At 44.2% G+C, this 15067-nt stretch overlaps 1 pseudogene; it reads left to right on the top strand.

Moving 5' to 3' along the window:
- Nucleotides 1-13560, top strand: part of LOC119646926 — a 115779-nt pseudogene extending 102219 nt beyond the window's left edge.
- The last annotated feature ends 1507 nt before the right edge of the window (nt 13561-15067 follow it).

Below are 15067 nucleotides of genomic sequence, written 5' to 3'. Positions count from 1 at the left end.
CAATCGAGCACATTCGATCTGAACGCGAAGTCAAACAACAAAACAAAAGGAACAGAATGCGCCAGGGTTCGGATGCCAAGCAAATTCTGCAAGCAGTGAGGTGGTATCCGTTAGCCGGCGACCACTTTTTAAAGGATTTTCTCGATTCACGTGTCACTGAGATTAGCGATGTCTGGGAGCAACCGCTGGTGATCAGTCAACCTGTGCTTGGAGGCACTGGAGAAAGCGGACTATAAAATGCGGTTTGGAGTCAGGAACGCATAGGTGAAAGTGTTCCGCTCCATGAAACCCAACGACGAATGTGGTAGCAATTCCCGCAGTAACCACGGACGAGCTGAAGTCAATGGGAAACGGCCAAAAGGTCGACCGAACAACAATGGCTTCATAGCTTAGGTGGCCATTTGAGAGCTTCTTAACTTCACCTCGACCAAGTCTATGAACGAAGAAAATTGGGTTTTGACGAGACGACTCCGCTACCGAGTGTGGCGAGGTTAAAAAAGAAAAAGATTTGAAATATTTCAAAATTAAGTATCTTTCTCATGAATTACGCCTACTTTTATCTGCTTTTAACAGATATGCCAACATACCACTTTTAGCACTTTTAGATTTTCTGCAAAATATTTTTTGGGGCACACAAAATTTTTTTGAACCCTAGAACATTCAAGAAACTAATTGATACAATCAAAAATTGATGATTGAGAATGGAAGGCAACTGAACTCACGACCATAAATCAAATTTTGATTTTCAAAATTTTCCAGACATAAAAAAGGATTAATCATCCTTGTGGGTTTTTCCATATTCCTCTAATTGCAATCCATGACCACGACTTTAGTCTGAAAAGAAACCACGAGAAAAAAGTTAATTGATTCGATACCAAATTATTCCAAGTATTTATTCCATCGCATTAATTCTAGACAATAAAATCTTATAGCATCAATTAATTCAGTTCACCTAACACAAAGTCTTATGGTTTTCATCTCTAGTACAACAACATCCTTTACTTAAGCGAAGCGAAAGTAAACGGCTCTTAAATGCAGCTTAATAAACAGCAAGGACAGTCCAACGGGGTCGTACCCCAAAAATTATTGTATCATCCATCCCCATTGCCTAATATCGCGAGCATCGAAAAAAAAAGTCCGTGGAAGAGAGAATCTTCGCTTTTCCTAGAAACAAATAAATTAAAGGATACATCAAGTATCCTTGGCGAGGATGCCTCTAAAGTAGGATCAGAGACCATAACCCCTTCGCTGAATAATAAAATACAGAACAAGATCTCTTTTGAATTTTATGCCTCCTAAACTTTAAATCCATGTCTTAAGACGCAAAATAGAATGACCGTCACGAATCCTTTTCTTGGGATGTACAGGCAAAAGCAGGCAGAGGATGTAGAAAGACATGCAATATTACATTGAAATGGCAAGGGGTAATATGGTTCCTTGTAATTTGTTTGGTGTTTAAAACGTTTCCTGGTCCATTGCTTATATTAAGAAGTAAAGTGTACTACGGAGTTCCGCCGAATAATTGTCATAAATCGGGTGGCAAGGACGAATTAAAAAACCCTGAAAATGCAATAGACTTTTCACTAGGAGGACACAATGTGTTTTCGATGAGATATTTTTGGGGTTGCTACAATATCTACGAGTTCACGTAGTTGGCGACTGAAGTTTTTGGTATTCATAGAATCTCACATATCCTTTCGTGGAAGGCGTAAGTAATTTAGCTAATAATCACTCAATATTGTTTGACTTTCGACGGGAGTCCATTGCTCTTATACCAAGTGGACATGCTGAATGACCTCATAGAATCGTCCTTTTATTTTAAAGGAGTAAATATTGGAGTGGTAAGCCTGGAAAATTGTCATTCGCCTCCCTTCGACAGATGGTATGAGCCTACCACCCCTTGTGGGTTTTTTATTTACTCTTTTAATGAGCACTCTTAATAAAACAGATTAAAGAGGAAACATAAAAGAACAAAAATCCCGGGAATAAGTTTGGCCGGTTTATTTTTTTCCCGGCCCATCGTCCACTTTATTCCACCTATAAATTACGACTTCTCCTTCCACGGATTTTTTCGTTCTTCACTTGATTTGTGTGTCAGCTTTTTGGTCTTTTAAGATATCTAAAAAAAACTCAATCGAATCTTCCTTGGGGAGGTAAAAATGACGACTACCATGACGAAAAGACAACACCATCGCCAAGGATGAGAAACTTTTTCTTTGACGAAATATTGACGACTGAACGACTAAGAGGACTTTTAGAGTGTCTTTGCATCAATTAAAAGGACTTTTCCATGAAATTAGTTGGACTCTCTTTCATTAAAAATGTATGCGCGTTCAATTAATATTTCCAATTAGCAGAAATTATTTGCTTGCCATCGAACTGACAAGTGTGACAAGATTTCGTATAAGAAGGCGAGTCCTTCGTAGTTTCACTTTGTTTTTGATATGACGATACAACGGATGGAAGCTATTAGGAAACTTTACTCAAAAGTATCCTGTGAGCTACTTAAAAGTTTCGCCTTGAAGATAATGTGACCAGGAGTAGTGCAGTCGGGCGAAGCGGTGGACGGAATATGTAGTTCGGTGTGATATGAGAAAATATAAAGTAAAAGGATTCTCCCTTGGACACCACCTTGCCGTGGTGGGGGAGCCTGGAGTAGTCTAAGGGTGTCCAAAACATGAATATGGAAATGAAGGATTTAAACTCTTCAAGTGGTAAGAAGTGACAGATTTCGAAACCACCCGCGACCATGAGCAATCACGTCGCCGCCGAGGCGCGGATTTGGAGGCCCCACCACATTCATACCCCCTATAGATAAATCTGTTAAAGGCATGCTTTCCGAATCTGTGGAAAGCTTACATTTAGTGCCTGCGGCGAAGCTAGCCAGAAAGGAAAGTACGGAAACTCTCAACTTGGGAGAAACTGGAAATTCGACTACAGCCGGCCCGTCCGCGGTACTACAGCCCAAATATATCCTCAAACGGAAGAGGAAGGCTTGGCAGAAGGGAACTTCGGCCACTAAAGAGGAGGGACTACGGGCTGAGCACTGCCTGTCAGAACTTTCTCCTTCATCCTTACCGGGAAGAGCGGAAGAAAGGGAAGCTGGTGACGTTGACGCTACTGGTTCAACGCCGGTATGTGGAAATAGACCCAAGCCACCCGGACACCGTGAACCTGGAACGGCTCCAAACCAGCGGCAGAAGAAAACACTGCGAAGGAGGATGGAGTACCTTTGGAATGAGAACATGGATGTGGCTGTACCACTAGGTGCGGTAACGGGCAGTGAAATCGGACGCAAGGAAGCGGAATCTCCGGCGGTAAGGTAGAGATAAACTGGTAATTCCGGTGAGATCCACAATGAACCCACCAGACTCTTCTGTCAGCAGTAATGCGCGCACGAAACGTAAGACCAACACATCTGTTGTGGCCAACGCTTCATTGTGCTTCGCACCAAGGCTTACATACACGCGTCTCGAGGGGATTATGACCGGTGTGCCGGGAGGTGATCAGATCAGCGAGAAAGATCTCAATGAAGCTGGTCCCTCCCATAGAAATACGGACACGAAGGCAGGACGGAAAAGGACGCATACGCAAGCAGCGGCCTCAGTTCTGACTGCTGTCGTGGGAGCTTCCTCCAAGGATGGTAAAATGTCAGAGAGACGATTTACCATCTTCCGGAAATGCCGGATTTAACGATCAAGTTTTTCACAATGGGCTTCTCCATTTGGAGTGCACTGCAGGTAATCCCGGCTTTGAGTTCTGACGGTCGGCTCAAGTTCACTATTGTGAACACTAAGCTGCGCAGGACAGAACATGTCGGATTTTAGTTACATGACACTCGAAAGAAGGCAGAGGACATCATCCGTACACTGGGCGAACAGAACCCGGACATGGACTTTGGACACTGGAGGGTAACTTCATGAATGCCTGGAAGGACAAATCTACAAACGTGGAGGGTTTCAACTTGATATTCGAACTGGACCAAAATAGTCTTCACTTTTTCCTAGATAGATTAAAATTCAAAAATCTTATCAGAAAACTGCAAAACATCATCTCCATTTTGATAGCGAAGAACAATGATGGTCTTCGACTCACACAGTATAAAGCAAATTCCAGCATCTTCGGTGCGCTATCGCAGAATGGAGCAGTGCGCGGAAGATAGTGTATACAGTGGTGGAACCATCGAATGAGGGTTCGCACTGGTGAAGCGACTTCAAAGTGAATCCTACCTGCTAGTAACTTTCCGACACCTTTCAAGGAACAGGCTGAAGAAAGGAAAGCCAGAGACGTGACCGGAGCTGACTTGATGCCATTTCAAGGGATCGAATCTATGCAAACCGGACACCGCAAATCAGTCAAGGTACTAATTCGAAAACAGACAAATACTCTACGGGATGAGATTTTTAATGGATGAGGACATGGGAACTGCAGTTTTTCTAAGTGCGGATTTTCTCAGAGAAATCAAACACGAGGGGATCGAATGTCAGGCGGAACGGTATGGGGGAATCCTTGTCCTTGTCGCGGACGGTGGCAGACGCTTCTAATAGCATGCCTATCTATTGGCAGCGAGGCTGACACAGCGGCAGGATTGCTCCTAAATTTTTTTGGTGCAAAAGCCATGGTTTCGATTGAATAGAATCTGTATCATTAGGTCAGTAAGGGGGGCTAGGATCTTTTACGATGAAAGATATGATCGAGAGCTTATGTCCTGATGACAAGATGGTTAGAGGCAACCATGTTGAGATAGTTATGTTCCCAGGACTTAGTTACTCTAAGCTCAACTTTCGCAAGGGCAGCTTTAAGGGTTTGAACTTGGCTTTGACATCAATCAACTGGGCTCCCATTCTCTCACCTGCGACCAAGCCCTCCTCTCCTTTTATTCTATTCTGTCTGACCTCCTTCCTCGTTACGTTGTTTCCTCCTCCAAATCTCTGAGCTCTTACCCATTATAGTTCAGCACCGAAATCCATCAAAAAAATCTTCGGGAAGCTGCGCAGAAAAAGCGTCTATCCACTGGAAGTCGTGCGGACTTTGTCCATTTCAGCGCTCTGCGATCTTCAGTTAAGTCGCTGATAGTTAAAAGGATTATCTGGACAGTGCTGAAGTCGAATTGGCACCTGGTAACTTGAAGCCTTTCTGGTCTCACATCGGTAACGCCCGCAATGCCACCCAGCCCCCTCCCACCTTCAGTAAATTCTCTGGCTCCACTGCTATATCTCCTCAGCTTTCCTGTGGTTTACTATGCAGTTACTCCTCTCCGTATTCTTTCCCCCTCCCCCTTTTCAGTGAGTGGCTTCAGCAGTTGCTTGCGTCGCGATGGTGGGGCGTGTGTCACTTCCGGCTCAGATTCCACAATCCCCCCCCGCTCAGTTCTGATCGAAAGATGTGAGCAGAATATAACGCGTTCCACTGTAGCTTAGTCCTTTAGCGTTGCTTGTGGGGACGATTGTTTGGGAGTTCGGAAGCGATGGGCACTTCGATTTGTCCGTCGTAGGTAGGTCGGAGGGCTCCACGTACGCTGGTCGTTGGAGCAGGATCGTGCTTGTCCGTTGATGTCGATGGTGAAAACTCGATCGCTAATTCTACGCAGTACTTTGCGTGGTCCTGAATATGGTGACCCCAATGGCTTTATTAGCTTATCGACCCGTTTAAACACGTGGGTGTAGCTCTGCATATCTTTAAATATGAAGGGCTTGTGGGGAGCGGCGTGTCTGATTGCAGGGACCGGTTTGATGGGCTAAGGGAGGCGTCGCAAACTTTCCACAAACGATAGTGGATTGGCAAGGATATGATTCAGCATTGCAAAGAAGATCTCTGGTACTCTGAATGTGGTACCGAAGAGCATTTCGGCTGGGGATGCTTGTAAATCCTCCTTGAACGCCATTCGGAGCCCGAAGAGAATCGTCGGCAGTAGCGCTGGACACAGCACATCTGGATTATATATTAGAGCCGCTTTTAGCGTTGAATGGAACCTCTCCACCATGCCTTTCGATTGCGGGTAGTATGGAGCCGTTCGTATTCAATTTTCGCCCAGGAGTTTGGCGAGCTCAGTGAACAACGACGATTCAAATTGTGTGCCCTGGTCTGAAATAAAAGTCCGTGGTGAGCCAAAGTAGCAGATCCATTGGGTGTATGGCGCCTCGAAACCGCCACCTCGAAAATCTATCGATTACAGTGAGGCAACATTGATACCCTTGCACCAATGGAAGTTTAATGAGGTCTACGTGTAGATAGTCAAAGCGGGCGTCTGGTTCGACAAACTTTTCAATGCACTTTGGTGCGCTGACAGGGCTGGCATTGCTATGACCATCGTATGAGGTCCTTTTTGACCCCCTTCCAGATGAATCTCTGTGTCATAAGGCATACCGTCGCCTTGACACTCGGATGTGTTTTGTCGTGTAGTAGGTCAAAAGCTATTTTGCGGAGTGTGATGCGAAGACATGGCCTGATACTTCCTGTTGACGTGTCACACATAATGGAGTGGCCGTCGATGATTGACGGCTGAAGGTCTATGGACGTAGAGTTGGAAAAGTGAGGCATTTCCTCATCGTCTCCCTGTGCTCTAGTGACTTCCTGGGGACTGATTATTGACGGCATGGGAAGGGCGGCCTTCGATGGAACGGTAAAAGTGTTTAATTACAACGTAAACAGCAAGTACCTCGCGGTCGTACGCGCTGTATCGCCTCTCGGTGTCTGATAATTTCCTGGAAAAGGAACCTAATCGTTTCCAGGTCCTCGAAGGAAACTCTTGTTCAAGTGCCGTGTTGGAAGCGTCTGTCTTCAAAGTCAACGGAGCATCTAGTATCAGGAAAGAGGTCGTGCGGGCTGAAGCCTCCATTGTCCACATTAAACGAGGCTTCATAAGCTCCTTTAGCCTTGGGAATGCAAAAATTGAACATGCCAAGGAAATGCAGAAGCTCGGAGGCTGTTTCAGGGTTTGGGAAACTCTCGACAGCCTGGTTCTTGTGGGCCGAAGATTTGATTCCCTGTTCGGAAACGGTGTAGCCGAGGTATTCGATCTGGTTCATACTGTGAGCGCATTTGTCGGCGTTTAGGCGAAGCCTCGCTTTGCATAGTATCTCGAAGAGCTGACTCAGATGCTGGAGGTGCTCCCCGTGGTTGTCCGAGGCCATGAATATGTCATCCATCATCATCATTAACGGCGCAACAACCGGTGTCCGGTCTAGGCATGCCTTAATAAGGAACTCCAGATATCCCGGTTTTGCGTTGTCATCCAGGTCCAGGACAATCGCGCAGAAGATGGGCCATTTCGCGCTGGAGAGACTGAGCTGCATTTCGTTGGTCCATTGAAGAGCGAGAAAATTCTAAGAGATCGAATAGAGTTGCTATAGCCGTCTTCGGAATATCCCTTTCGGCGATTGGGATCTGGTAGAACGCTTTAGGCAGATCCACGACAGATGAAACTTGCATCTGATTTCCTGAAGGAGGTCCTTGGCGATTGGTAGTAGGTACTGGTCCAGGGCAGTACAGCCATTCAGCCCTGTAACTCTCCATGAACCGTCTGCTTTCGGGACGAGATGAAGGGGGCTAGTCTACTGGCTTGGTGGTGCACGATGCCCTGCTCTTGCAGAACTGGCTCGAATTTCATGCTGGATGGGAATATCGAACAACGAGATGGTGGTGCTGTGCGGCGAGCAGATGTCGTTGAACCATTATAATTTACAGATGTTGAGTGTCGGAGCTCCAATTCGCCAGGCGGTGTGCCGGCTTTAGACAGGATGGAAACATTATGGACGATCATCCGGACTATTAAGTTGTACTTCGATATAATGTCAGTTAGCAAGCCAACCAGCTTTTTTACTTTGACGTCTCAAAGCAGACCGTGATTCGCTAGGAAATCTGCGCCGATAATGGCTGAATGGACATCTGCGATGATAAACCGCCAGGGGTATATTCGACGTAACCCCAGGCTGAGCGTCAGAATGTGGGTGTCGAAGGTTTGAATTGGTGAGGCACTGGCTACAGGGAGCGTGAGAGGCTGGCGGGGGAATTGTTTCCGGTTGACCGGAGATTTCGGGAGTAACGATATGACGGAACCCGAATCGATGAGGAATTTGATGCGTGTTTCACTGTCGAAAATGTGCAGGCGATTTTCCACTTGATGCGCGGTGCCAACCTCTGCCGCCTTAAACAGAGGTGGTTCTTTTAGTTTTCCTGATCGGAATATGGTGAGGTGCAGGGTTTGTTGCACCTCTTTGCGTGAAGACCAAAAAAGGAAACGCGGTCGTTTACCGTAAAACAAAGAGAAACAATAAGTTATTTCTAGCAAATCTTGAATGGAATCCACCAGTCCTAAAATGGCGGACGGAACATAAATTGCACGCGTGCGCTTCGGTGGGAGAACTCAGAATCATCCGTGCTGCATCGGTTTAGCTGGGAGTTTTTTGCATCAACTATATCTAGATATAGTGTAGAATATATGTAGATTTTTTAATATTTTGAGTCATTCGGAAATTATAGTGTGTTAAACACGTGATAAGTCACATGCCAGATTTATGTCGATCGCCGTAATAAAGCGCGTATTTATCGGTCCGAATGACGTTCGAGTGACTTTCCTAAAAGGAAAAGAATTGAAGCCAAGGCCGTACATGTGTTTCTTGAAGAAACCTAAGGTTTATGGACTAGGGACAGCAGATTAATGGTCAGTTAAGGTTTTATGGCTAAAAATCGCATTCTACTTTTTAAATGCGTTTTTCTCGAAACCGTATGTTGAAAAGCGGCTGCCACGATAGCGCAAAATCTATCTAACGAAATTCTTTGAAATTTTCACGACTTACTCAGAACATATTTCTACGGTCCGCAAACTAGGATAATTGCGATTCATTCAGTAGTTTTTTTTTTATTCATTGAAGAAGCCGTAAAAAACGCCAAAATTCAAAAAAAAATTTTAACGCGGCGCCAAAAATTTAGTTTTTAATATTTTTTTAATAATTCTAGTTTGCGGACTGAAGTTAAGCCTGTGATCGGGCTAGAAAAATTAGTATGCACGCTTAAGATATTAGTGAATCTATGGTCAAAAATTCGTATTTGTACCTTTCTCCAGTTCTTCACAAAAAATTTTCAAAGAAAGCCAAAAAAAACCGCCTTCACCCGGGGTGACCCCCTTAAGTAGTTGCTTCCGCCGCAACGATGGCGCGTGTGAACCGGACGATTCAGACTCCACATGTATATGGAGCTTTCAGTTCAAGAGGCAGCCAGATGGACTGTTCAGGCGTAACTAATAGGCCTGACTCAGCGTATATGTGTGGCTTAATGGATACATCTTCGTAAATTCAAAAAATGCCAACTGTTCCCTAATGCGACACAAGGCAAAGGCAAATTGGGTGGATCGTAGTAGGAGCTTTCCCGTCTTGGGAGTTACTACAATTTATTTATAATATAATGTGCATAATTCCCCTCAAAACCGTAAATCTTTCGCTAGTTAAGTCAACTTTAATGAAGGCTTCCATCTAAAGACGTAGTAAAGTAATCAGGATCAATGTAAATGACGCTCTCCATCGAAAATCACTATCATACACAAAACAATATCAAGCAAGCATCATTAACCCCCAATAATTAGACGTCACTACAAAGACTACCCCGCAAACTTATTGTACAATTATTCTATTCGCCTCCAACATAAATTCTAATCCTGTTCATAAATACGAGGACAATAAGAAATTCGAGAAATCTTTCAATTTCGAGGATTCACTACACCATGGTCGCGTAGTCTCCATGAAAATAGGCGAACCGTAAACCGAAGGAACTGAACCATTAATATCCTGGGATTATTAAGTGATTGCCAAACGTTTCTACCGTGAATTTAGCATTGTACTTGCGGACATTTACGTTCTTATTCTACCAAAAAGTAAAATCGAGTTTTTCCTGGGTTTTGTGGTATTGGCAATTTAACGAAATCTCTTGCCTACGGCCGCGTGGGGACGGACAAAGGAGGAAACAGCCATTGCTGTCGAATCTGTCCGTAATGCAGATCATTCAGTCAGTTTTAAAAGCGAAAAAGGACGAGGGATTAGAATGTTATGATGGCCATTATTAAACGAAAGGATTTCATACAAATTCAGACATTGTCCTAATGCTCAAGGAATTCTCTTTTTATTGTATTTATTTTATATTTTTTGAGAAAACGAGTTGAAATTTGTGGAGAGCCATTGTAAACCGTCACTGGCAGAGCACGGGGTGTACAGTACGAAAGGTTCCACTAAAGACACGTGGGACTCCTTCGGTTGATTCCTATTATTTGCAAGCATATGCCTCCAATTATATTCAATCACTATCGTGTCCCGGAAAAATGTTTCAAATTGAGTTCAATCTGAATTGTACATTTAATCTTTTTTTCTTAGATATGTACATACATATGCATTTTGCTACACTTCATGAAAAACATACGAACAACTACTTCAATAGTTCCTTCAGGGTATTCTACCCTCTTATTTTCACTACAGTTCTCTACTGCACTTACTTGAATCTCATCGAATGTATCTAAAACAAAGATGCGATGGCTTACGACCCCCGAGAGAAATAAATGATACTCGACTTATTCCGTGAGCATGGCTTTACCTCCCGTGCCAAACACAAAACAAAAAAGGATTTCTTCTATTCATATTTAAAAAAGGATTTAAATTTAAATTAAAAATGTTGACGAGTGAAAGAAAGAAAATTATAAATGATGGAATTATTCATTGAGTGCAAGAAGAATTGCGAAACAATCCTTTTGGCACTTAACCCCGGAATAGAGCGAGCGTATTACAATCCTGTACCTAAACAAGCCACGAGAGCCAATGGGAAGGGCAAGAGAACAACAAGGGCCAAGGTGAACTCACCAAATCCTTATGCTCATTGCCAAAAACATCATCATCAACAGCAGTTTCATCAACAACATAGCCATCATCATTGCTCTAATGAGAGTACATTTACCCTCTTAGTACCAACGTAAGAAGTTTATACAATATTTTGCTTGGCATTGGTAAGTATCACCCCTTTTGCGATAGGGTTGTGGCTCCCCGTTGGGGTTAAAGTGGTGGAAAAGAAATACAACAGGATTTCCGTCTGCTTACGTTTTCCGTGTGATGCTACGGTAAATACATGAGCACATATACTGGAATCGTCTTAAGGATAATTTTATGCAACGGGACTGGTGTCAATAATCTGCCTGTGAGAATTGCCACCGGTATCGCATCGTTTATCTGAAGGAATCTTAAGGTGGTAAATCATATAGTGATTTGTGGTCTGTGCTCAGTAGGTTTGGAGCTGAGTGATTCAGTTTTAGGTTTTATGTGTACTGTATATGACGGGAGGGAACGGATTTTGAAAAACCTCGGTAAACTTGAATCTAAATGGAGAAAATATCATACAATATATCGTTGGATGTGTCTTTGAAGATTTGATAGGATTTCATATAATCTCCTCATATGTGACCTAGAACAAATAAACAAGGACTAATATAACCCTGTGAGTTGGGGCTTACGAATATACTCCAAGCCTTCCCTGGTTGTCGTAAGGGGCGAATAAAAGGGATAGAAATTTGTGGGCTAGAAATCTGCAAATTTTGAAACTTTATTACTACCGAAACGTCAACAATGCCTCGGATAGGGACTGACCTCACGGCAACGACCTTTGGCTATCCAAAAAGGGCTATCATTAGTTTCTCTAATGTGCGCACGCTCCTCGACAACGGTGGCGATGGTCCTCAGAATGCTCGCTCTCTCCAACTTGAGCGGGAGTTTCAGCGATATAAACTGGACATTCTAGCCCTGGGCGAAGTAAAATGGTGGGACTTTACTTTTCTCCCTCTTGCGGCAATGTGCTTTTGTACTCTGGAAAGCCAAATGATAGCAGGCGGGAATCCTGTGTCGGGTTCCTTCCCATGACTACTGCAGATGCGGTCCAGAGAAAAGCTTTCTGTCATCGTGATTGGTGATCTAAATGCCAAGCTGGGATCTGACAACATCGTGCTCGGACATGTGATAGGGAAACATGGTCTTGGCGTGGATTTCTACAACTTGCACCGCTTCCTCATTGGCGGCACATTGTTCGAGCACTGAGCCTAGCATAAAGTCAGTTGAGTTTCAAGTGACCGACGCCGTACGGGCATTCAGATCGACCATTTTACGATCAGTAGTAGATTTAGGAGTTCTCTTCTAGATGTTCGTAACCATAGAAGCGCTGATGTCGCTTTCGAAAGGGATCACCATCTGATGGCCACTTACGTTCGCTTGCATACTTCTCACAGGTTTGGGGAGCTGAGACTCCGTAAGTTCAACATCGACAGCTTGTGCTGCCCAGCTGTCGGTCGACAATTGCTGATCCAACGGCAGATCTAATGAGTAACGCGCCTAAGGATATCGATGAGCATTGGGTCGTCACCAAAAATGCTTTTTCATCGGGTGCTACACAGGGCGTCGGCCAAATCCCGAAGGGGAGTCATAAGATCTGGCTGACTGCGGAGTTGTTGAGGCGGATCGATGGACGGAAATGGTTGAAGGCCTTACTGACCGCTGCGGGTGATGGTGAGCATGATGCGCTCGAACTCCGTTACCGAGCGGAATCCCAAGAAGTTCAGCGTAGTGTACTCCGTGACAAGAGAGAATTTGCTATTGCATCGACCAGCGAAGCCAAAGATGCCACAGATTGTAAAGCTCTCAGAATTATGTACCGCGTCACGAAAGATATTGTATGTGGTTGCAAATCTTTCGATAGTGTTGTGAAGAACGTCAACGGTCGACTTCCCCTCCGCGATGTTGAACAACTGAAGTGGTGGGAAGAACGGGGTAAAGCCGCTGTACTTCATGGTCTCTCATACTGAACCTGCAGTTAACTATCTACTGCTTCCACTCGTACGGAAATATTTGAAACCCGAGACCTTTCTCAAAGAGTGGAAGAAGGCGATGATAGAGTTGAAACTAATAGATGACTTATTAGTAACCCGATTAGGAGTAGTACCTGCCATTGCTTTTTCCTGTCTAGTGCGCGGCGAGTTTTTATTCAACAGATTGAGCTTTTCCTTAGTAATGTGCGTTTGGATTCCTGAAGATGAAATCCGCGCACGGTTGTTGACTGCCAACAGAGCCTATTTCAGCTTACAAAAACTGTTTCGCACGAAACGTCTCACCATAGGGAAAGTTCTTACTGTACAAGACTAATATCTTGCCAGTCCTTATGTATTCTACGGAAACCTTAGTAAAAAAATTGCGAACTTGGCCGCGTTCCAAAAAACGGGATATCGAAGGAACCTCGGTGCAAAACGGGGATATCTGGAGTTCCTTATTAAGACAGGCCTAGATCGGATACCGGTTGTCGCGCTGTTGATGTCAGTTGGACGCGCTACGAAAGCTTATTCATTAGCAACAGCCGATAGACACTAGATTGAATTCAAATCTAGGTAATTGCTATTCCTGGTATTTAAAAACTAATAAAAAAAATCTTCTTCATCTTTCAGGATATACAAATAAGCCTTTAAAATGTAACTAAATATTTCTTCTTTTTCAGGATATAGTTACCGCCGGCGCGAAATTACACTCAGATAAAGGATACCCGTTTTAAATGTGACAATAATGGAACGCATTAAAGAACATCTCGAAAACTTGATGGACAGAGAGCAGGCCGGTTTTCACCCCGGATCCCCCTGCAGTGACCACATCATTTTGGAACAGTGCGCGGAATTTAGAGTTTCGGTGCACCTGCTCTTCATCGACTTCGAGAAAGCTTTCGATAGCGTGAACAAGGGGAGTGTATCTGGAGTGCTCTACATAGGAATTTCACAGTGACATATGACATATGATGATGCACAAATAGGGAAGGAAAGAATAGTTCCTCCTTTTTGAGTAAGATATGTGGATGATATCTTTGCCGTGGTCAAGAGACAAGAAGCAACCTCCGTGTTAGAATGTTTCAACAACATCCGACAGCCTCTAACTATTCATGGGATCAAAAAGTGGTCCTCTTCACCTCCAGGATCCATCGAATATACACGGTCCCACTAAGTGACGAATACTTCGAGCAGGAGAAAGAGTACATCTTCAGCACCGCAAGGAAGAATGGCTACAATGAAAAAACAGTGAAGCATCTAATGAGACGAAACGAAAGACAACTGGAGAGGAGGGAACTAACGCAACTTAGTAGACAACAACAAGAAAACTCAGAAGACAGGGCGTCAACGCGAAATGTTAAAAAAAATCATGCATATACGCGGGTCCTGTCTGGGCGTGCGCACTGGATAACACAGTGAACCGTGGAAGGGTAAGTTCCGTGTGTGTCATCGCGGGGATGATTCCCTTGGATCTTTTAGCGAATGAGGCGCACTGTCTCTATCGGAGAAGGAAGGCGGATCCGGTCGAAGTGACTGGAGGCTTGCGAAAGGCCTCTAGAAAGAAGCTGTACAGGATATGGCAGCAACCGTGGGATAATTCCGACGAAGGCCGCTGGACCCATACACCTATCCGGTGTTTGGAGAGATGGGTCGAGCGCAAACATGGAGAATTGAATTACCACCTAACGCAGCTCCTTACGAGACACGGTGGATACAAGAAGTACTTGCACCGCTTCAGATTGAATGAGTCCTTAAATAAGTCCGAGGACCCGGAGCATGTTATGTTCTACTGTTCGAGATTATGGCACCCCATAATTTCTTGGAGGAGATGCTAAGGTACGCAGCAAATTGGGGAGTGCGATTAACGCAACAGTAACTGCGGTACAGGACAGTTCCTGCAGCGCTGGAACGAGCCCTCCTCGTGAAGTAATACTTCACGGTGGTCCCGCGGAAATATGGGCGGGATGGTCTCTAGTGGGTGAGAATCCCACACACTGCGTGAACCTGGGGCAGAAGCGTTTTTTAAAGATTTCCACACTTAAAAAAAAAAAGAAAAACATATGTGTTTCTTGGAGCTTGGTAAAATGTTCGAAAAGAATATTGTGCACAGAGAGTTTCTCCTTATATCCGAAGGAATATATTTTTTTTAACCCACAATGTTTCAATTGCGTCAGACTTGGTCATGCAGGTCAGTTTTCCTGATTTCCATCAGTTTTGCTATTAACTCCTCTGGAGTGTCAT

The sequence above is a fragment of the Hermetia illucens genome, chromosome 1 (assembly GCF_905115235.1).
Source record: "Hermetia illucens chromosome 1, iHerIll2.2.curated.20191125, whole genome shotgun sequence".
NCBI classification, from domain to species: Eukaryota; Metazoa; Arthropoda; class Insecta; order Diptera; family Stratiomyidae; genus Hermetia; species Hermetia illucens.
This window is presented reverse-complemented; position numbering and strand designations above follow the sequence as displayed.